At 39.8% G+C, this 20,769-nt stretch overlaps 1 protein-coding gene across 5 annotated transcripts in view; it reads left to right on the forward strand.

Annotated features, from left to right (window-relative positions):
- The window catches only part of STAMBPL1 (STAM binding protein like 1), a 65,441-nt gene that overhangs the window by 5,906 nt on the left and 38,766 nt on the right, over window positions 1–20,769 (forward strand). Inside the window, exon 1 of one of the 5 annotated variants that reach the window (XM_070752312.1) lies at window positions 986–1,277. The exons of 3 other annotated variants lie outside the window; for them this stretch is intronic. The gene's annotated coding sequence lies outside the window, so the exon portion shown is untranslated. Of the gene's footprint in view, window positions 1–985; window positions 1,278–20,769 lie in introns of those variants that run through there. One more of the 5 variants, XM_070752315.1, reaches the window with a different exon arrangement.

The raw sequence follows: 20,769 nt of genomic DNA on the forward strand, positions 1-20,769 counted from the left end.
AAGTTAAAACAGAGTTAGAATAATTAAAGTTTTTTTAAAAGGTGGGGACGGCCTTCAGGCTAACATCCCCAACGTTGGCAAAGCCCAAGCAAGTTAGCAAGGCAGGTCCATTCCCTTCCAAAAGGTGCTTTTTTTCAAGAGGCAACTGAACTTTCTGTGCTTGTTGTCCTTGTTTTTGAAGGCGTTTTGCTTCTCATCCAAGAAGCTTCTTCAGCTCTCCAGGTTCCTCTTGAAAAAACAAAACAAAAAAGCACCTTTGGAACAACCATGACCTGAATGACTGAGAATCTCCATAGACATCTCCATTCCCTCTCAATAAAGTTTTATTTATTTATTTTTATTTATTTGTCAAACAATTATAGGGTGATAATTTGTACATATAAAACATTAGACAAGTAATGATAAAAAGTAGACAATAGGACAGGGACGGTAGGCACAATGGTGCGCTTATGCACGCCCCTTAACTTTTCCATGTTTTTGGTGTCCTCACTGGTTTACACTGAAGAGCTGACATCAATTTGCCCTTCATCCTCCTTTGGCACTGCTGCTTCTCCTCTCACCACCTGATCCCCGTATTTTTATGGGCTGACTTGAGATGCTGTCTGCCTCTGCTTTTAGGATGGGGATGTGGTTGTTATTTTCCCCCTCTCCAGCCTCAGGGAATCCAAACTAGCCTTGGGATTACTGAGGAGTGGGAGAGCGAAACTTTGGTAGTAACTGACTTGAGCGGTTATTACCCCAAAGTTTCGCTCCCCCACTCCCCAATTACAATAATCCCAACGCCAGTTTGGGTTTCCTGAGGCTGGAGAAGGGGGAAAATAACCCAACCACCCCACCCCCCCAAAAAAAGCAGAGATAGACACGCGACTGTTTCTGCCAGGCCCGCCGTTGAATCCCTTTCCTCTGAGGCGTCCGCCTTTTGCCCCACCCCGTCCCCGTTAGCTCGGTGTAAACTATAAACCTGCGCACGGCGCCGCCCCCCTTCGCCTCGCCAGGGGCAGAAATGGGGGCTTTTTTCTCGGCGAGACCCTGCCGGGAAGGGCGGCCCGTCGCGTGAAAGGAATCAGATCCCCAGCGGCTTGGCACAGCCGCTCAAAGGAAGGAAGCAAGGCCCGGGCGAGCGGGCGCAGCTGTACTGGGCCGGCCCCCGGGGCCTCTCATTTGTGAAGAGATTGTGGCAGGGCTTGCAGCCGCGGCTTTCATCGTCCGAAAGGAGGCTGGAGCGCCAAGGCGCGTCGGAGGAGAATCCGGCCACCCTGCGCAACGGCGGCGTCAGGGTAAGCGAGCCTCCAAAGGCGCCGCCTGCCTCCTTTGTGTATCTTTCCTCAGCCGCGTGGGAAGGGGTGGCGGTGTTAAGGAAGGTGGGAAAGATGGGGCTGCGCGGAGATGCCATAGGGAAAGGAGGAGAAAGCGGGAGCAGCGGGGGGGGGGGGACACAAAACGCGTTGCGTGTTTTTAGCGGCGGTGGCGGGAGTCTCCATTGCTCGTCGCCTCGCTCAGTCCTTCCGGCAGCTTTGGGGTTGGCTCTCCGCCTCACCTCGCTCAGAGGACCCACCAGCTTCTCATGTTTTTGTAGCACTGCGCTGCCAGGGCTTGTGAGGGTGGCGTTTGTGGGGCGCGGGGGATACAATGGGCTTCTACGGCAGAACTGCTCTTCTCCTCCCCCCCCCCCCAACTTGCGCGCACACCCTTCCTCAATTGTGGAAAATTGGTGCAGCGATTTTTTTCATAGCGACAAGGGCATGGAGAGAGAGAGACATGTCGGTTGCCGTTGTGGTTGTGATGACATCTCTCCCCTCCTACTCGTCAGCTCACAAAGGGGGCTGACTTCAGTTGCTTCCAGTGGGGTGTAATATCCAACACACACACAAACCCGGGGGAGTAGCAATTGCCATGATTTCTTGTTCTAGCGAGTAGGTGGTGCCTGCGACTCCAAGATATGTTACCGCATCTCTTCTAGTGAGCTCGTTCTTCGCTTCCAGGACTGCGGCTTTCTCTTTGCTTGCCCCTCAGCAGTTTAGCGTGTATTGATCGCGAGGAGTGTGGGTTTGGTTTAAAAAAAAAAAAAGCCTGTCAGAGCCAAAGGATATTGGGGTGATGTGTAAAGCAACGTGGAGAAGATCCAGGATCAATAATTGGTTGATTATGTGCCATCAAGTCAATACAGAATCTTAGTAACTGTATAGATAGATTTTTCTTCTTCTTCCCATTGTGGTCTTTCAGGTCTGCCAGCCAATCTTCTCTTTCCTATCATTTTTTTCTACCATTATAGGGTGCTCCAGAAAGCTAGGGCTGCTATATTAGGTCTATTGAGTCTGATGGGTCTCGAATTTGGTTGATTTGTTCAATGATCTATTTAAGTTCAAAAACACATCGACCTTCAAGCACTTGTTTAGTAACCATTCAAAGTTACAACAACACTGACTTATGACCGGTTTTCACACTTCCTACCATTGCAGCGGTCCCATGCTTGTGTGGTCACCAAAATTTGGAGGCTTTGTAACTGACATGTATGACAGTTGCATGATCTTGGAGGTCTGTGTGATCACCATTTGTAAGCTTCCTAGCTGGTTTCTGATGAGCAAAGTCAGATTCTTCCACATGTGCTATTTTTTTTTCAAGAGGCAACTGGACTTTCTGATTTAAAAACAATCAAAATGGGCGATATCTGAGTCCCAGGTTTCCCCTCGAGGATTAAAGGGAGAAAAGTCAATTGCGTGGACATTTTGACTCATGATAATGTTTTACAAAGAGGAAGAAACACAAAGGAGTGGCGTGGAGACGTCTAAAGCCTCGTCGCCAGTAATATGTCGGAAGAGAAACCCCCGTGGAGAGCAGGTAACGGCATGAACAGGTTTATTCAATTCTGTAACAAACAATCAACAACAACTTAGCTCGGCAGGGTATTTAGGCTGACAACTTGCTGACAGAACAACCAATCATGTAACTATAATGAGCCCGCCCAAAACTCAGCTGCCAACAACAACCAATAGCCGTGGGGGAGGTTTTACCCAATCAGATCCTCCCGAACGCCGAACCCGGAAGTTTGGCAAAAGTTCGGGGTTCAGGAGGCTGCTGGGAAGCCCCCCAGCCCGGCTGTCACCTTTTAAAACAGCCGGGCGGCTTCCCAGCAGCTCCCAAAGCCGAACGCCAAACCCGAACTTCCGCGTTCGGCGTTCGGAGGCTGCTGGGAAGCCCCCCAGCCCGGCTGTCACCTTTTAAAACAGCCTGGGGGCTTCTCGACGGCCTCCCAAACGCCGAACCCAGAAGTTCGGGTTTGGCGTTCGGCGTTCGGGAGGTCGCTGAGAAGCCCCCAGGCTGTTTTAAAAGGTGACAGCCGGGCGGCAGGGGTTTTTTTGCGGGGTTTTTTTTGGGTTGCACGGATTAATTGACTTTACATTGTTTCCTATGGGAAACAATGTTTCGTCTTACGAACCTTTTGTCTTACGAACCTCCCCCTGGAACCAATTAGGTTCGTAAGACGAGGTATGACTGTATTTAGATTTCTCCTTCGGTTGAGGGACCTGACCATGCCTGGACTTTTGACTTCAGCACCATGAACAGTATTTTTTCCTCTGCTGTTTAAATAAACAAAGCATATCCAAGATGTATTGTTAGGCAACCAATATATTTTGGTTCTAGTTTATTTTTTTATTTTTTTAAAAAAAATATTTTTATTGTTTTCAAAAAAAGACAGACAAAGACATACAACATTAAACATTTAAGGAGCTGCCATTGCTCCGCTTGTCGTAGAAGTCTAACTAATACAGAATATAAAAAACCCTAACTGTTACGAGATCTATGCAGAAATGCCACACGTGTAAATTACATTCTTATTGAATTAAATTCTATATTTTTAATATTAAACTTATTAATTAAATTTCTTTATATTTTAAAATATTATGTACTTATATAAAAAGAAAAGGAATAAACAAAGTATTAGTAATACAGAAAAAAGAGAAGATGAACACTTCTAAGTTAATTATAATATAAACTATTTCATTCTATCTTATATTTCTTCAAATCATTATTTATTCTTATATATTTAGTTATTAATTCTATTTTTAAAATTCCACCAATCATATACTTTCTCCCATATTTTATAAAATTCTGTTTCAGTTTCGTTATTCAGACGTTTAGTCATCATGTCTAGTTCTGCACATTCTATAATTTTTTAAATACCTCAGTGTCTTTTGGTATTGTCTTTTCTTTCCATTTCTGTGCGAATACTATTCGGGCCGCAACCAATATATGTATTATTAAGTAATAGATTTCTTTTTTATACTTTGTATTTGAAATACCCAATAAAAAAAATTCAGGAGATTTTTTAATCTTCTCCTTTGTTATTTCGTTTATCCAATTCTCAACTTTGTTCCAAAATATTTTAGTCTCAGGACATGTCCACAATGTATGATAATATGTACCAACTTCTTTTTTACATTTCCAACAGATAGGCGATACAGACGAAAACATTTTAGAAATTCTATATGGTGGAAGGTGCCACCTATAAAACATCTTTATTTGGTTTTCTTTAAAGGAAATTGATTTTGTTATTTTCCAATTATACATCCATATCTTTTCCCAAGTATCTAAATTTATCTCTTTGCCAAAATTTTTACACCAACTGGTCATGTTATCTTTCAATATCCAACCTATCGTTCTGTAATTTAATAAATATTTATACACATTTCCAATTGTCTTGGCTTGGTTTTGAAATAATAATTTACTCAATACATTATTTTCTTTTTTAAAAATATAAGTCTTACCATCTGTTTGATATCTAGAGCTGATTTGCATATATAGCCACCAATCTAAATCAATACCTAACTCCTGTAACTCTTGTTTTGTTCTTAGTTTTAATTGGTTATCTAGCAAATCCCTATATTTCCAAATCTTACCTTTTTCTCTAAGATTCGGATGTATAATAGCTTCGATGGGTGAGACCCATTCTGGCATTACTAAGAAATGGTTTTTCTTTATTTCATTCCATACTTCTATCAATGCTTTTCTAATAATATTATTTTTGAAGTATGAATGTGTTTTTAATTTATCATACCATACAAATGCATGCCAACCAACCATCAGATCATGGTCTTCTAGGTTGAGCAACCTTTGGTTTTCTAAGGTCAGCCATTCTTTTATCCATGTCAAAACGGTGGCATGATAATATGGTTTCCAATTTGGGAGACCAAGGCCTCCTCTTTCCTTACGGTCTTCTAATGAATTTTGTTTTATTCTTGATTTTTTACCTTGCCAGATGAATTTTTTAATTATCTTATTTAACTCAGCAAAAAATTTCGTTCCTGGATTTATTGGAATGACTTGAAAGAGGTACAAAATTTTAGGAAGAATATTCATTTTAATTGTAGAGATTCTTCCTACAAGTGATAATTGTAAGTTACTCCATATTTCTAAATCTTTTTTAACCTGACTTAATAATTTTAAGTAATTATCATTTTTTAAGTATACAGCTTTGGAGGTCATCCATATCCCTAAATATTTCACTTTTTTTGTGGTTTTCATGTTTAATAAATCTCCTAAATATTTTCTCTGTGTTTCAGTCATATTTTTTGTTAATATCTGTGTCTTATCCTTATTTATTTTCAATCCTGCAACTTTCCCATAATCTTCAATTAGGTTTATTAAATTTAAGATGGATTCTGTTGGGTCTTCCAAAATAAACACCACATCATCAGCAAATGCTTGTGTTTTATAGGTTTCTTTTTTAATCTTCAATCCTTTTATTTCCTTATCTACTCTTATTTTTATCAACAATACTTCTAATGTTAAAATAAATAACAATGGTGATATTGGACAGCCTTGTCTTACTCTTCTTTTTATAGCTACTTTTTCCGTCTGTTCACTGTTTATTATAATTTTAGCTGTTTGTTCGGAATATATAGCGTCTATTATGTTTAAAAAATTTGTTCCTACTTCCATCTTATTTAATTGTATTTTCATAAAATTCCAATCCACATTGTCGAATGCTTTTTTCGCATCTAAAAAAATAAGTGCCATTTGTTTTTCTGGATGCTGCTCATAATATTCCAAAGTATTTACTATTATTTGTCTTCCTGGTAAGAATCCATTTTGATCACTGTGTATCATATTATTTATAATACTTTTAAGTCTATTAGCAAATATTGATATAAAAATTTTATAATCTACGTTCAACAATGAAATAGGTCTGTAATTTTCAATTTTTTCTTTCTCCGTATCAACCTTATGTATTAAAGTTATTAAAGTTTCTGACCATGTTTTTGGTAGTTTACCTACTGTCAATATTTGATTATATGTCTCAAGCATATTTGAGAAAAGTATTTCTATCTCTAATTTATAGAATTCAGCTGGTATTGCATCTGGACCAGTCGCTTTATTATTTTTTTGATTCTTTATAGATTGTTTTAATTCCATGTCTGTAATGGGTTTATTTAATCTTTGCTGTTGTGTTTCGGTTAAAACTGGTAGTTCTATTTTTTTCCAAGTACCGTATTTAAAAATTAAATCCTCACTTATTTCTTCTTTCTTATATAATTGTCTATAAAATTCCAATGCTATTGCTTTTTTATCTTCTATTCTATGTTTTATTGTACCTTTTAAATCTTCTTAATTTATATGCCAACCATCTTCCAGGTTTATTCGCATGCTCAAAATATTCTTGTTTTGCTCTCTTTATCTTTTCTACAATTGGTTCTTGTTCTATTAATCTCAGTTTATGTCTTATTAGTTCTCTCTGATTTTTTAGTTTGTCGTCCTTGTCCTCTTTTTGCATTAACATTTCTAATTTTTTAAGTTCTACTAATTTTTCATAATATTTTTTCTTCTCTTTATTTTTTTTTTGCTATAAATGATATTCTTAGTCCACGTATATATGCCTTAGTTGTATCCTATAAATTTTGAGGGGTAGTATCAATATTTTTATTTATTTTTTAAAAAATCTCTAATTCTTTCTCTATCCATTTTTTATATTCTGGGTCTTTTATTATGGTTCTGTTCATTGACCAATTATTTATTTTCCTTTTACCTTTCCAATATATAGATAAAGGGTTATGGTCTGCCCAAGTATTTGTCTCTATTTCTATTTTACTAATTTGTTCCATTATATGGGTAGGGGCCCAGGCCATGTCAATTCTAGACCAGGTCTTGTGTGGGTTGGAGTAAAAAGTATATTGTTTATCTTTAAGTGCTGTTCTCGCCATACATCTTTTAATGATAATTCTGAACTCATTTTCCAGAATGTCACCGGTAAAATTACCTTTCTTTTCTTTTCTTTTCTTTTCCCAGTATAATCCATTTGGTCATCTGAAATTGCATTAAAATCCCCTATTATTATCATATTTTCAATTGATAACTCATTAATTTTTTCATGCAAGTCTTTGTAAAATTGTTTTTGATTATCATTTGGTGCATAAATTGAGACAATTGCAATTGTGGTTTTGTATCTAAGTCTAATTGCACTATCAACATCCTTCCATCGCTATCATTATATATTTCTTTAGATTCAATTAATTCATCAATATACATTGCTACTCCTCTTTTCTTTTGATTAGCCAAACTAGTGTATAATTTCCCCAGTTTTGAGTTTTTAAGAAGACTTCTTTTTGATTTTTTAATGTGAACTTCTTGTAAAATATTTATCTGAGCTTTTTGTTTCGTAAGTTTAGTTAATACTTGATTTCTCTTCCTTGGGTTGTTCAATCCATTTACGTTGACTGAAAATATTTTCAGGTCATGTGTCATCTTTATTTATAGTACTTTTTAGCTTCTTTTGGTTCTCGAAGTCGGGTTTCCAAAATTAACTCCTGTGAATTCTGTGGTTATTTCTGCTTCACAGCCAGTGATTTTTCCCCTCCGCCACCTGTAGCCCCCATCGTATCTTCACTACTCTTTGGTTCAATCCGAATTTGTACAACACTATCCAATCCGCTGCGTGCTAGGAAAGATCTTGCTTGTTCCACACTTTCTATTTTCACTCTTGTTGATTGCCAAGTTAGAGTCAAACCTTCTGGTATCAACCATCTAAAGACAATGTTCTTTCTGATTAGGATACTTGTAAGGAAATAATATTGTCTTCTACTCTCTCGAACTCTCTTTGGAACTTGTTTCAAGATCGTAATTTCTTTCCCATTACGTTGAAAAGTCTCGTTTTTTTGTCAATCTAAGTATCTCGTCTTTGATGGTTCTTCTTGAAAACTTAATGTGGACTTCTCTGGGTAGGTTATGGCGCCTTACGTAGCCAGTCTGGACTCGGTAGACTTCATCGATTTCTCTTATCAGTTCTGTTAGATCTGCCTGCATGATACCTCCCATAACTTCTGCCATTTTTGCAGGTAGATCTTCATCTCTTTCTTCGTCGATGTTTTGAAACCTCAAACCATCTGATGCAGATTGGAGTTCTAAGTTGGTTATTGCTATGTCGAAGTCTCTGCGGGCTGCATAGTTGCGGTCTTCATATTCTTCCACTCTCTGTCCCATGACTTGAATTTTTTCTTCTGTCACTTGTATTCTTTTTTCACTGTCTTGTAGATTTTGTTGCATGACTTTTATATTTCCATCCGTTTCGGCAACGTTCCCTTTCACTTCAGTTAATTCGGTTTTAAGTTCAGCAATTTCTTTTTTAATCTCATCTTTCATCTCCTTCATTTCTTGTCTCATCTCTTGCTTCATTTCTTGTAGATACATTTTCATTTCTTCTTTATTCGTGTCAAGTTGAGTTTTTGTCTGAGTTTGTGACTCTTGGATGCCTGCTAGTGCTTCTTGAATAATCTGGAAGTTAGGATCCATCATTGGCTTTTCTTTTTCTTTCTCTTTAGCCAGCATTGTGGTTATGGTCCTTTGTTGTAATGGTGATTAAGTTGGGGAGACTTTAGATGTAGAGGTTAAAATCGAAGCAGGAGTAGTTGTTTGTTTTCGCGTTGTTGTTGTAGTCACCGAGGTCACACTTTGTGCCCTATAGGAACCTTTCATAGTCCAAGATTTCTATTACTATTTTATTTAACAGTTATTTAAATCTAAACCTTATATATTCTTAATAATTTTAGTAAAAAAGTAAGAGAAAAGGATTTACATCTAAAATACTAGTAGACAAAGAAATTGAACGTACCAATTCAATTCAATTAATACAATAATAAATTTTTTAAATTAATTTTTAAAAAGGGGTGAGAGGGAACAAGGAAAAAAAGTAATTCAGTCTTTTTTAAATTCCTAAACTCCTTAGAAGGGGGATTAGGTGGGGAAAGGAAATAAACAAAGTTTCTAGCACATAGTTAGTTAATAATAAAGAAAGAAAAGGAATATAATTGTGATAAAAGAATTAATTAAGAGAGATAAAAAGGGAAAGAAAAGAAAAAAGGGAAAGGGAAAAAATATATAAAAAGTTATTTAAAACAGATGAAAAAAGTTTCTTAAATTTTATTTTTAATATTTAAAAAATCTAAAAGAATATATATCAGAAAAATAGTAAAAATACGGTAATAATAATCACACCATTAATTAAAAATGAGAAAAGAAAGGGGAAAAAATATCAAAAATCTAAAAAAAGGTCCAAAAAGAAAATTTATTAAGTCCAAATATACCAAATATAGGTTATGCTTTAATAAAAATATCCAAAAAGTGTTCCAAAGCCAATGTCCAATATAATATCCAGATTAAAACAACTGTGAATAATTGTAAAAATAAAATCTGTATCTTCTTATTGTATATAAAAAAAAAGATGAGAAAGGAACAAGAGAAAAAGAAAAATATCCTTATGCCTCCAATTTCGTGCTGAGAAAAAATAGTCCCACTAAGTCCAAGAAAAAAGAGAGAAAAAATTGGAAAAAAATAAAATAAAAATTATAAAAATAGAAAAATAAAATAAGCCATCCAAAATTTATTCCAAATAATTATAACCTCAGTGAAGTTCCATTCAAATAGAGTAATTTCAGTTCAATCCATATGTTCGTGTATTCAATTCATTTAAATATTTTTACTTCATCTAATCTTTAATTATCAAGGAAAAAATGTAATTTTAAAAGATGAATAACAATAGGGAAAAAAAGAGATTAAAACACCACACTATAACCTTAAAATTGAAGAAAAAAAGTTATACTATTAGGTTTAACAAAGACAAGTAGTTCCGGCTGTTCTACTTCTCCGCGTATGGATATCACTTACAGGGGTTTTTTTCTTTGTTTATGTTCGCCTTCAAGATCTCCTTTTCGAAAACTTTCTCCAGTACCAAAAGATTTCCGTGTGGTGCTGTCAATCTCCTTTATCTGCGGATCTGCTTCCTTGTAGACTTCTTGTTCTGTTCTTTAAACTTCCGCTATCGGCGATCGCTATGGCTGTGCCCAGACGGCCGTCCGGTCACAGCTCTCCATTCCTGCAGCTGCGGGGCTGTCCCTAACCCCCGGGGTCGCGGCGATCCGTCCCGGGGGGGTCCAGGAGACCCCCTGTCCTGGGCCGACCCCTCCGGGTGTCGGCACAACGCGAAACGGCGTCCTGCAGGATGGAAAGAAGGCCACGGAGCTGGAGCTTGGCTTCCGCACCTCCGGTGCAATCGAGCTCCACCCGGAAGTTTAGTTTATTTTTTTAATGTGGAATTTGTAAAAAAAAAATTGGGAAGAATATGAAGTGTTTTTGAACATTGCTTATAAATCCTTAGTGAATCCAGTAAAATAGCCAGCATTTAATAAACAGGTTGGGGAAAGGAATATGGAACTTATATTTCCATGTGTTAAGTTTAGAACTGATTGTCATGGATATTACTAGTAGTTGAAGCAGTTGCTGATAGTTGTAATATTATTAACAGCATTTACACACTTGTGACAATCACACACTATTTTCCTATACTCTCTCTGGCATGAAGAGTTGCATCTTCAATTATCTTTGCCTGGATTGAATCCATTTTCTAATTGAAAGAAGAAATTAATCGCTCCTGGGATTCATACAACTGTACAAAACACTAATTGTTCCTTTGGGGTCTAAAACTCTTAGCTTCTACTTTCTGTTTTTCACTGCTTAGAGGAAGTGGGGTTGTGTTTCTCAGCCTGCCTGAACAAACAGTTATAAAATCAACTGTGATTGGCTAAGTATATGGAGAAATGAACAGCAATGCACAAATAGCTTGCTGCTGAATATCCTGTATATTAGGACACTTCCACATTTTAAATATAGCTCATCAAATTGCCTGCAGTGTCAGAAACAAATGAAATGAAACAAATGAACAAATGATTCATAAAAGTAATTGTTAATTGGAAAGTAAAGTAATAATAACTTTTCGGCTGAAGTTACTCCCTGGCAGTCATAAAGGTAAGTTAAAAACAGCATTGAGTATCGGATGAGATAGGTCATTCAGTATTCAGATTTTGGTTCTGCAATGAAATATACTCTTTGATGTTAAATTAGTTACCGGTACCTATTCACTAATTTAATTCACAAGATTGCAACTGTGAAAACAACAGGATAATTTTTATATATCATATTACAATATATATGTTCTTTGCATATTAAATAAAATCAGATAAGTTATATAATAAAATCAGATAAGTTATATACATAAGTTATATGTACTGTATTGTGTTATGTGTTGGAAATGCTATGTTTAAACACTGTGAATTTTAAAATGGAAAATGTATTATCTAGAAACTTTTGTTTTGAACAGAAGTTATATTGTTTTAAGTTCAAAACCAGAATGCAATACCACCATAACTTCTGCTCAAAACAAAAGTTTCTATTTTAAAATGCACAGTGCTTAATCATAGCATTTCCAACACATGACGTTAAAACCCATAAAACATATCTGTAGTTCTTCCAGGTTTGATATTGAACCTCAAAGGTAGAACCTGCTATGATGTCACTGGAAGCTAGATAAATCCCAACCCCTTTTAAAAAAAATCCTGTTTCTTGTTTTTCTGTAACGATGGAGTAAATACTGAATTTTTCATGAGAGATATGTGGGTCAAATCTAGTCAGCTTCCCCCCCCCCCCCCCAATTTTCAATTATTTGGTTTCAAGTATGTTTTATACTTGTACTATTTTTGGAAGAAGATAGTACATAGTGACAGATTAAATAGAATGTTAGCTTTGTGAGGGCAGAATGACTAATTGTTACTTGTTTTTTTTCAATAATGTGATGATTTATACAGATATCTTATGATTAAGAAAATGATTATGCAAATTGTACTGGAACTGTTGGGAAGAAGGATGATAAAAAATAGTAAATCATCTTGCCTGTAGTTTGTCTTAGGTTTTGAAAACTCTGTTAATTGTCAGTTTAATGAAATTAAAGGGGCTTGGTTGCCAGAATAAATGAAGTATTATACTTAGGTTCTGTCAGAAATGATAAAAATCCATCTTCCACTATAATGCTTCTTTCAAAATGTTGTGGAATGTGTTAGTGCCCAGGTTCTATTAGCTAATAACATAGACATATGTGCCTTGTACTTAAGATTTTGAATATTGATTGGATGATTGGAGAACTTGTCAAATTTGCAGTTGACACCAAACTGGCAGGAATATCCAACACTTCAGAAGATCTTGAGAGACTTGAACATTGGGCACTATTTAACAAGGTGAAATTTAATGGTGAAAAAAGAAAGGTTCTACATATAGGAAAGAAAATACAAAATGCACAAATGCTAGAGGCATGATTTCCAGTTTGCTTTCTCACTATGGGAATGGCAGTAGATCTGAAATATGGTATGACTCGCACACCATTTCCCCCCTACTAAAACGTACAGTAGTAGGAAATTGCATTGTTGACATTTCTTGGAGTATTCTGCCAAAATTCAGCCATGTGATTTTTGGAGATTCAGAGAATCAAAAAAGCCACATGGGAACAAATTTGGTCTGTGAAGAACTTACCTTGCTTTGTATGATGAAGCAGGTTTGACTGCAAAATGTGAGACTACGATGAAACCAAAAGCAATGACATCTTGAAAACATTCAACAAGACCGTAAAGTGCTTTGGATTTCACCTCTAAAAAAGAATAGTGGAGAAGGCAGGAAGATAAGGTAGCTGTGCTTCTCTACTATATCCTCTATAACCTTCATTGTGTATTATTGTGTACTGTATTGAACTAAAAAACAAACAAACAAACAAACAAATAAATAAATAAATAAATATTAAAAAATACCGGTAAATAAATAAACCGGAGCCTGTGTGCTCTGAAGCACTTTTTTGGAGGTTGAGTCCAGAGCTCTGTGCAACTCTTAATATTCAATATTATGAGGTGGCTAGCACTGATAAAGGTTTCTTGTATTCCCCACCCATCAAAACAGCAAAAAAAAGGTATCCTGTTTCATTAATATTTTACATGACACTATTTATTATATTATCTATTATATTTATGGTATCTATTATAAAATATTTCTTTTTAGCTAGCAGCGTAATAATAATGTAGGGAGTGAGGCAGGAAATTGAACATGTTTATTTAATAAATTTGTTATTAAGCCCTGGTAAATTGTCACCAATATGTTGAAATGCCATGTTGCATGTTCCTTCACCACGGTAAATAGTGACCTTTAAAAATACAGTATAATGGCAGAGATCTTATAATGTTGGTGGGCAGAGTTCTGGTTTCTGGTAGAAATTTAGTAATTACAAATACCGTATTTTCCGGCGCATAAGACGACTGGGTGTATAAGACGACCCCCTAACTTTTCTAGTTAAAATATAGAATTTGAGATATACTGGCCGTATAAGACTACCCCTCTTCTGACGCACATGCCTTCGCTCCCCTTCTGTGCTGCGGCGGCGAGGGAAAGGAAGGGGGGAGGAACGAGCGAGCGAGCGAGAAACGGGGTGTTGGTGGAGCCGGCGGGCTGAGGCAAAGGGCTGCGTTTCCCTTCCCTCCCTCCCTCCCTCCTGCCCCCGTCCTGAATGGAAGCCCCGCTCGGCCAAGCAGCCCGGGATCTCCGCCGCTTGCAAACCGGGCGGGCGGAGCGGACCCGCGCTCACTTTCGGCTCCGGGGACTGCGGGTGGCTACGGCGCCGAAAGGAAAAAGAAGTTGCTGAGCGTCCCTTCGTCGTAAACCCGACGGGAGGCGATGCCGCAAGACGCTGTCTCCTCGAGCGCTCCCTTGCCTCCCGAACTCCCGCCTGTGAAGAGAAACCAAAGGGGGAAATAAAAAAACAAGGCGTCGGGCGAGCGCCAACCGATTCCGGAGCTCCCTCACCGGCTTCATCGACGCGCTGCTGTCGCTGCCGCCTGAGGCGGCGGCACTCGAATCTGGCGTGGTGGAAAATCTGGAGGCAGGCAAAGATTTTCCACCACGCCAGATTCGAGTGCCGCCGCCTCAGGCGGCAGCGACAGCAGCAACAGCAGCGCGTCGATGAAGCCGGCGAGGGAGCTCCGGAATCGGTTGGCGCTCGCCCGACGCCTTGTTTTTTTATTTCCCCCTTTGGTTTCTCTTCACAGGCGGGAGTTCGGGGAGCTTTCGGCCGGCAAGGGAGCGCTCGAGGAGACGGCGTCTTGCGGCATCGCCTCCCGTCGGGTTTATGACGAAGGGATGCTCAGCAACTTCTTTTTCCTTTCGGCGCCATAGCCACCCGCAGTCCCCGGAGCCGAAAGTGAGCGCGGGTCCGCTCCCCCCCCCTCAATCCCGCTCCCGGCCTCCTCCCGCCCGCGGCTGTGGCTGCTGCGTATGAATGACTTCGGCACCGAATGGGCGCAGTATCCGGCGTATAAGACGACCCCCCACTTTGGAAAAGATTTTCAGGGGTTAAAAAGTCGTCTTATACACCGGAAAATACGGTAACTCTTATTAAATGCATCATTTCATGAATAAAGCAACTCTGTTTATTTCTCTGCTCTCCTGTATTTCAACACATTCCATACAGCACTCGGTCCATTATCTCTCTCTTAGCCGCATTTCTCACATTCCTTTTCTTGCTTCACTTACACAAGATTTATTTTCCTAATCAAATAACTTCGAAAAAACAGCAGCACTGACTGAATACAATACAAAATACTTTGGCTTACTTTAGCGTGGTAAAAACACATCCATTATTCTTTTTGGCAATTTTGAAACTCCACCCTTCTTCTCCACTGACCCCTTGACGTGCCAAATACATCACTACAATATTTAACCCATTCCTCTCCTTAATATCTTCTTCCAGACCTCTGCTCTCTACGTTTCTGGACCCTTCTGAATTTAGGGTTAACCAAGAGACCGTCTGATTCTCCCTCACTAGATCCTGAACTCATAGTCCCATCCTGTGGCTGGCCTCCCACCTGTTCTACTACCTGTAACGTCGGGGCCCCCACTACTTCATAAACACTATCTGAATCCGAGTTCTCAATATCTTCATTATCCTCCAACTGATCAGGAGTATGTACAACAGGCAGTACTGTACTTTGGTTTTCTGTTGTAGGAATCAAAATACATCAACTTACTTGTAGAAATGTATTTGTAGAGATGCCTGACATTTCTAAAGACAAATATTTCTTTGTCAGACTTGATTGCAAAATAGTTAAGGCTAGTGGCTGCTTTTACCTCTTATATTCAAGATGTTCCATCTGAATAATTGCCACCAAGTGTCCAAAAGTGCCACTTGCTGCCTGCAACATTTCAGCATGGTGCTCTAATTGTAAAAAAAATTACATTTGTGGCTTTTTATATCAATTAGAAATTCTTCTCTTTAAGATACTTGGTCCTTAGGACCTTCAGATATTTAAACTCATCTTATTCCTCACAGCTAGACTCAGGCTGAAAGAAGGTTGCGCTGCAGAGATATAAACATCTTAATGTGACCACAATTGCATGTGGACATCTCATTGGCTTTACCATGAATTGTAGCTATAAAGCAGAGGTCTTTACACTTGGAACTTTAAGACTTGTGGACTTCAACTCCCAGAATTCTTCATAGCTGGCTGAAGAATTCCACAAGTCTTAAGGTTGCCAAGTTTGAATACCGCTGCTTAGAGAGTGAAAATTTTCTACTAAAACTTCACATTCTGTCCTGTCTGGGTCACTCCGGAAGCCAAGACCAACCCAAAAAGAGAAGCCAGACACACCGGTAAAAGGCAAAGGCAGTTTATAAAATTCAAGAAAAACACAGGTAACAGAAAATGTCCTTACAAACAGGAAAACGCTGTATCTTCAAATATATCCACGAAGGCAAAAGTCCATGCAGCAATACAGGATTCTTGCTGCCAAGACGAGGGTGTAGATAGCAGACCTACACCTCCCACGGGTCTTCCAAACTGCTGGTCCACAAGCCAGGAACAGAGACGCCGAGAACAAAGCAGGACACTGTAACTCCAACTGATAACACTCCACATGGCTTCAAGGGCTTGCCTGCCTTTTAAACCCTGCTAAGGAGGACCACACCGAAACCCAGCTGTTCCTAATTCAGTGCTGATAATACTTCTTTAATTGCTCCTTTCTTTGATCTGAACGTCTCTGTCGCATGTCAATGACGGCTTGTGCTTCATCACCTAATGACTCCAAGCTACTGGCTGGGGACAGCCCCCCCGCCCCGGGGCTCTCATGCTGTTCTCCTTCATCCCATTCCTGACTTTCCTCTCCCCCGTCCGACTGTTCAGCCCCCTCCTCTTCGCTGTCATCCTCCTCCGGGCATGGAGCCAGCAGAGACACAGCCGGTCCCTGAGCAGCCTCAGGCTGAACCACAACACATTCCAAACTTTGATTTGATAATTATGTTCAAACCTAGACTAGTAATTTGAACTGTAAAAACATGCAGTTTTATCCTGATTCTCCTTCTTGAAAATGTCTTCATTTACTAAAAAGAAAAAGAAAAGAATTTTTAAAAGGTTCAGGAAGAAAAAAGAACAAAATGACAGTGCTTCCACAACTGAAATGGCTGATGAAATGACAGGGCTTCCACAAAATACCCGAAGGCCAGGCAAGGAATAATAGATGGAAACTGATCAAGGAAAGATTCAACCTGCAAATGAGGATAAATTTTCTGACAGTGAGAGCAATCAACCAATGGAACAGAAGTTGCCTTCAGAAGTTGTGGGAGCTTCATCACTGGAAGCTTTCAAGAAGAAATTGGACTGCCATTTGTCAGAAATGGTATAGGGCTGTGATGGCGAGCAGAACCATATTGGAGGGCATGCAAGACTTTGCAATGTTTCAGCTCCAGGGCACTGGCCAGCTGATTTTTGGCCTTGAGAAGGGCCATTTCATCCTCCAGATGTTTGTTGCACTCTGGAGGGTTTAGGGAAGCTTCCCTGAAGCTCCAGGAGCAAAACAAATCCCCCAACAGACAAACTGGAAGTTCAGAAAAATGCACTTCCAGTTTGCTATTGTGCTATTTTTTGCACTCCATGGGGTTCAGGGAATCTTCTCGAAGCCCCGGAGTGCAAAAACCAGCACAATGGGCAAACCGGAAGTACGTATTCCAAACCTCTGGTTTGTCTGTGTGCTGTTTTTTCCCCTAAACCCTCCGGAGTGCAAAAATACAGCACAATAATAAACTGGAAGTACATTTTCCCGGACTTCCCGTTTTCCCATGTGGTCATTTTTTTCACCTTTAGAAAGGATTATGCACATGTGCAGGGGGAAGCACATGGAGGGGGGTATGTATGCATGCAGGGGAGGGAAGGGGTGTGGGCACATACACACACACTAGGACACCCACACACACCCCTTTTGGCACATGAACCAAAAAAAGTTTGCCATCACTGGTATAGGGTCTCCTCTTTGATGGGGGGAGGGTTGGGCTAGATGACCTACAAGGTACTGTCCCTTCCAACTCTGTTAATCTGTACCTAAGTAGTAACAAATTAAGTTGATCATCTGTTCTGGCATCTTATATCTTGCATTCAGATAAACCTACTTCCAATGTGAATGATTTAATCTGTTTGGAATTGTGGATGAGATACTTTGGCAACTTTGTGTTCCTTTATTGGTGATTCTCTTGGACCTCTTTTATCTGATCCCTATCCCATTTGGCCCCTAGTTTTACAATTAGAAATCCCAAAAACAATTTATTGTAAAGTGGCAAAGCCCCAGCTAAAGATATGATTTTGCTAGTGTTGCTGAAAATAGCTGACCGATTGGCCGCTGTGTTACCCTGTTTATTTCTATTAAATAACTCTTTATTAGTCTCCAAAGAGTGACTTAATTCTGTCATTCTTCCTAAATACTAAAAAGGTAATAGAATATAGAATAGAATTCTTTATGGCCAAGTGTGATTGCACACTCAATGAATTTATCTTTCGTGCATATGTGCTCAGTGTACATAAAAGAAAAAGATATAATTGTCAAGAATCATGAGGTACAACAACAACAACAACAACAATAATAATAATCTATTAGATTTGTATGCCACCCCTCTCTGCAGACTCTTAATGATTATCGTAGGGGTCAAATAAACAATGAGGAAACAATATTAATAAAAATCTTAAGGATACAAGCAACAAGTTACAGTCATACAGTCATAAGTGGGAGGAAATGGGTGATAGGAATTATGAGAAAAAAACTAGTTGTAATAGAAGGGCAGACTTAGTAAATAGTTTGACAGTGTTGAGGGAATTATTTGTTTAGCAGAGTGATGGTGTTTGAGAAAAACTGTTCTTGTGTCTAGTTGTCTTGGTGTGCAGTGCTTTGTAGCGATGTTTTGAGGGTAGGAGTTGAAACAGTTTATGTCGAGGAAGCAAGGGGTCAATAAATATTTTCCCCGCCCTCTTTTTGACTCGTGCAGTATACAGATCTTCAGTGGGAGGTAGGTTGGCAGCAATTGTTTTTTCTGCAGTTCTGATTCTCCTCTGAAGTCTGTGTCGGTCTGGTTGGGTTGCAGAACCAAACCAGAAAGTTATAGAGGTGCAGATGACAGACTCAATAATTCCTCTATAGAACTGTATCAGCAGCTCCTTGAGCAGTTTGAGCTTCCTGAGTTGGTGCAGAAAGAACATTCTTTGTTGTGCTTTTTTGATGACGTTTTTGATGTTAGGTGACCATTTTAGATCTTGAGATATGATAGAACCTAGAAATTTGAAGGTCTCTACTGTTGATACTGTGTTGTCTATTATTTTGAGAGGTGATAGGATGGGAGGGTTTCTCCTAAGGTCTATCACCATTTCTACAATTTTGAGTGTGTTCAGTTCTAGACTGATACCGTGTTTCCCCGAAAGTAAGACAGTGTCTTACTTTCTTTTTACCCCCAAAAGCCCCACTACGTCTTACTTTCGGGGTATGTCTTACATTGGAAAAAAATTGAAAGGGTCGCTTTCCCGAAGGCATCTCCCCAGAGTCCAGAAGGGCAGCCGCGGGACAGGAGCCTCGTGAGCCCTTTTCCAAGTTCAACCTCAGGGCTCCAAGCGGCGTGCACGCGTGGAGCCGCAGACGCGTGTCGGGGAAGCGTGTGTCTGGAGGAGAGGAGCCGCTCTGCGCAGTTGGGCAGCCCCACCTGCCTGCCGGAAAGGAGGCGGGCGAAGGAGGGCGCAGCTCCGGCCGCTCGCCTCGGAGCTGGTCGGCCTCGCTGGCCGCTTGCAGCCGAGCCTCGGCAGGACTCAGTTGCTGGGACGAGCGCCTTCGCTGCAAGCCGCCGCCCGCTCGGCTCGCTTCGGACCAGCGCCGTCCTTCGCTTTGCCAAGCCGGGGAAGAGGCGAAGGCGAGGGACGCGCGGGGAGCTTGGAAGCGACGTCATCGGGCTCCCCCCCCGGCAATACCCCCGTGTTTCCCCGAAAGTAAGACATATGTCTTACTTTCGGGGTACGGCTTATATTAGCTGACCCCCCTGAAAACCCCGATATGTCTTACAATCGGGGGTGTCTTACTATCGGGGAAACAGGGTAATATAGGAGGCAAAATCTTGATAATTATTGCCCAGTCCTAATATTGTAAATAATTAGTAAACTATATCCTTGATTTTATGCCATATACAGTGGGGAAAACAAGTATTTAGTCAGACACCAATTGTGCAAGTTCTCCCACTTAAAAAGATGAGAGAGGACTATAATTGACATCATAGGTAGACCTCAACCATGAAAGACAACATGAGAAAACACATCCAGAAAATCAAATTGTCTGATTTTTAATGAATTTCTTCGCAAATTATGGTAGAAAATAAGTATTTGGTCACCTACAAATAAGCAAGATTTCTGGCTCTCACAGACCTGTAAGTTCTTCTTTAAGAGGTTCCTCTGTCCTCCACTCATTATCTGTAGTAATGGCACCTGTTTGAATTTGCTATCAGTATAAAAGACACCTGTCCAGAACCTCAAACCATCACACTCCAAACTCCACTATGGTGAAGGCCAAAGAGCTGTGGAAGGACACCAGAAACAAAATTGTAGCCCTGCACCAGGCTGGGAAGACTGAATCTGCAATAGGCAAGCAGCTTGGTGTGAAGAAATCAATTCTGGGAGCAATAATTAGAAAATGGAAGACATACAAGACCACTGATAATCTCCCTTGATCTGAGACTACATGCAAGATCTCATCCCGTGGGGTTAAAATGATCACAAGAACGGTGAGCAAAAATCCCAGACCCACATGGGGGAACCTAGTGAATGACCTGCAGAGAGCTGGAACCAACGTAACAAAGGCTACCATCAGTAACACATTATGCCGCCAGGGACTCATGATTCTGCAGTGCCAGAGGTGTCCCCCTGCTTAACATGCAGTACATGTCTGGGCCCATCTGAAGTTTGCTAGAGAGCATTTGGATGATCCAGAAGAGTATTGGGAGAATGTCATATGGTCAGTTGAAACCAAAGTAAAACTGTTTGGTAGAAACATGACTCGTCGTGCTTGGAAGAGAAAGAATGCTTCCGGAAGACTGGAAGCGAGCTGACGTAGTCCCCATCCACA

This window comes from Erythrolamprus reginae, chromosome 5, assembly GCF_031021105.1.
Source record: "Erythrolamprus reginae isolate rEryReg1 chromosome 5, rEryReg1.hap1, whole genome shotgun sequence".
Lineage (NCBI taxonomy): Eukaryota > Metazoa > Chordata > Lepidosauria > Squamata > Dipsadidae > Erythrolamprus > Erythrolamprus reginae.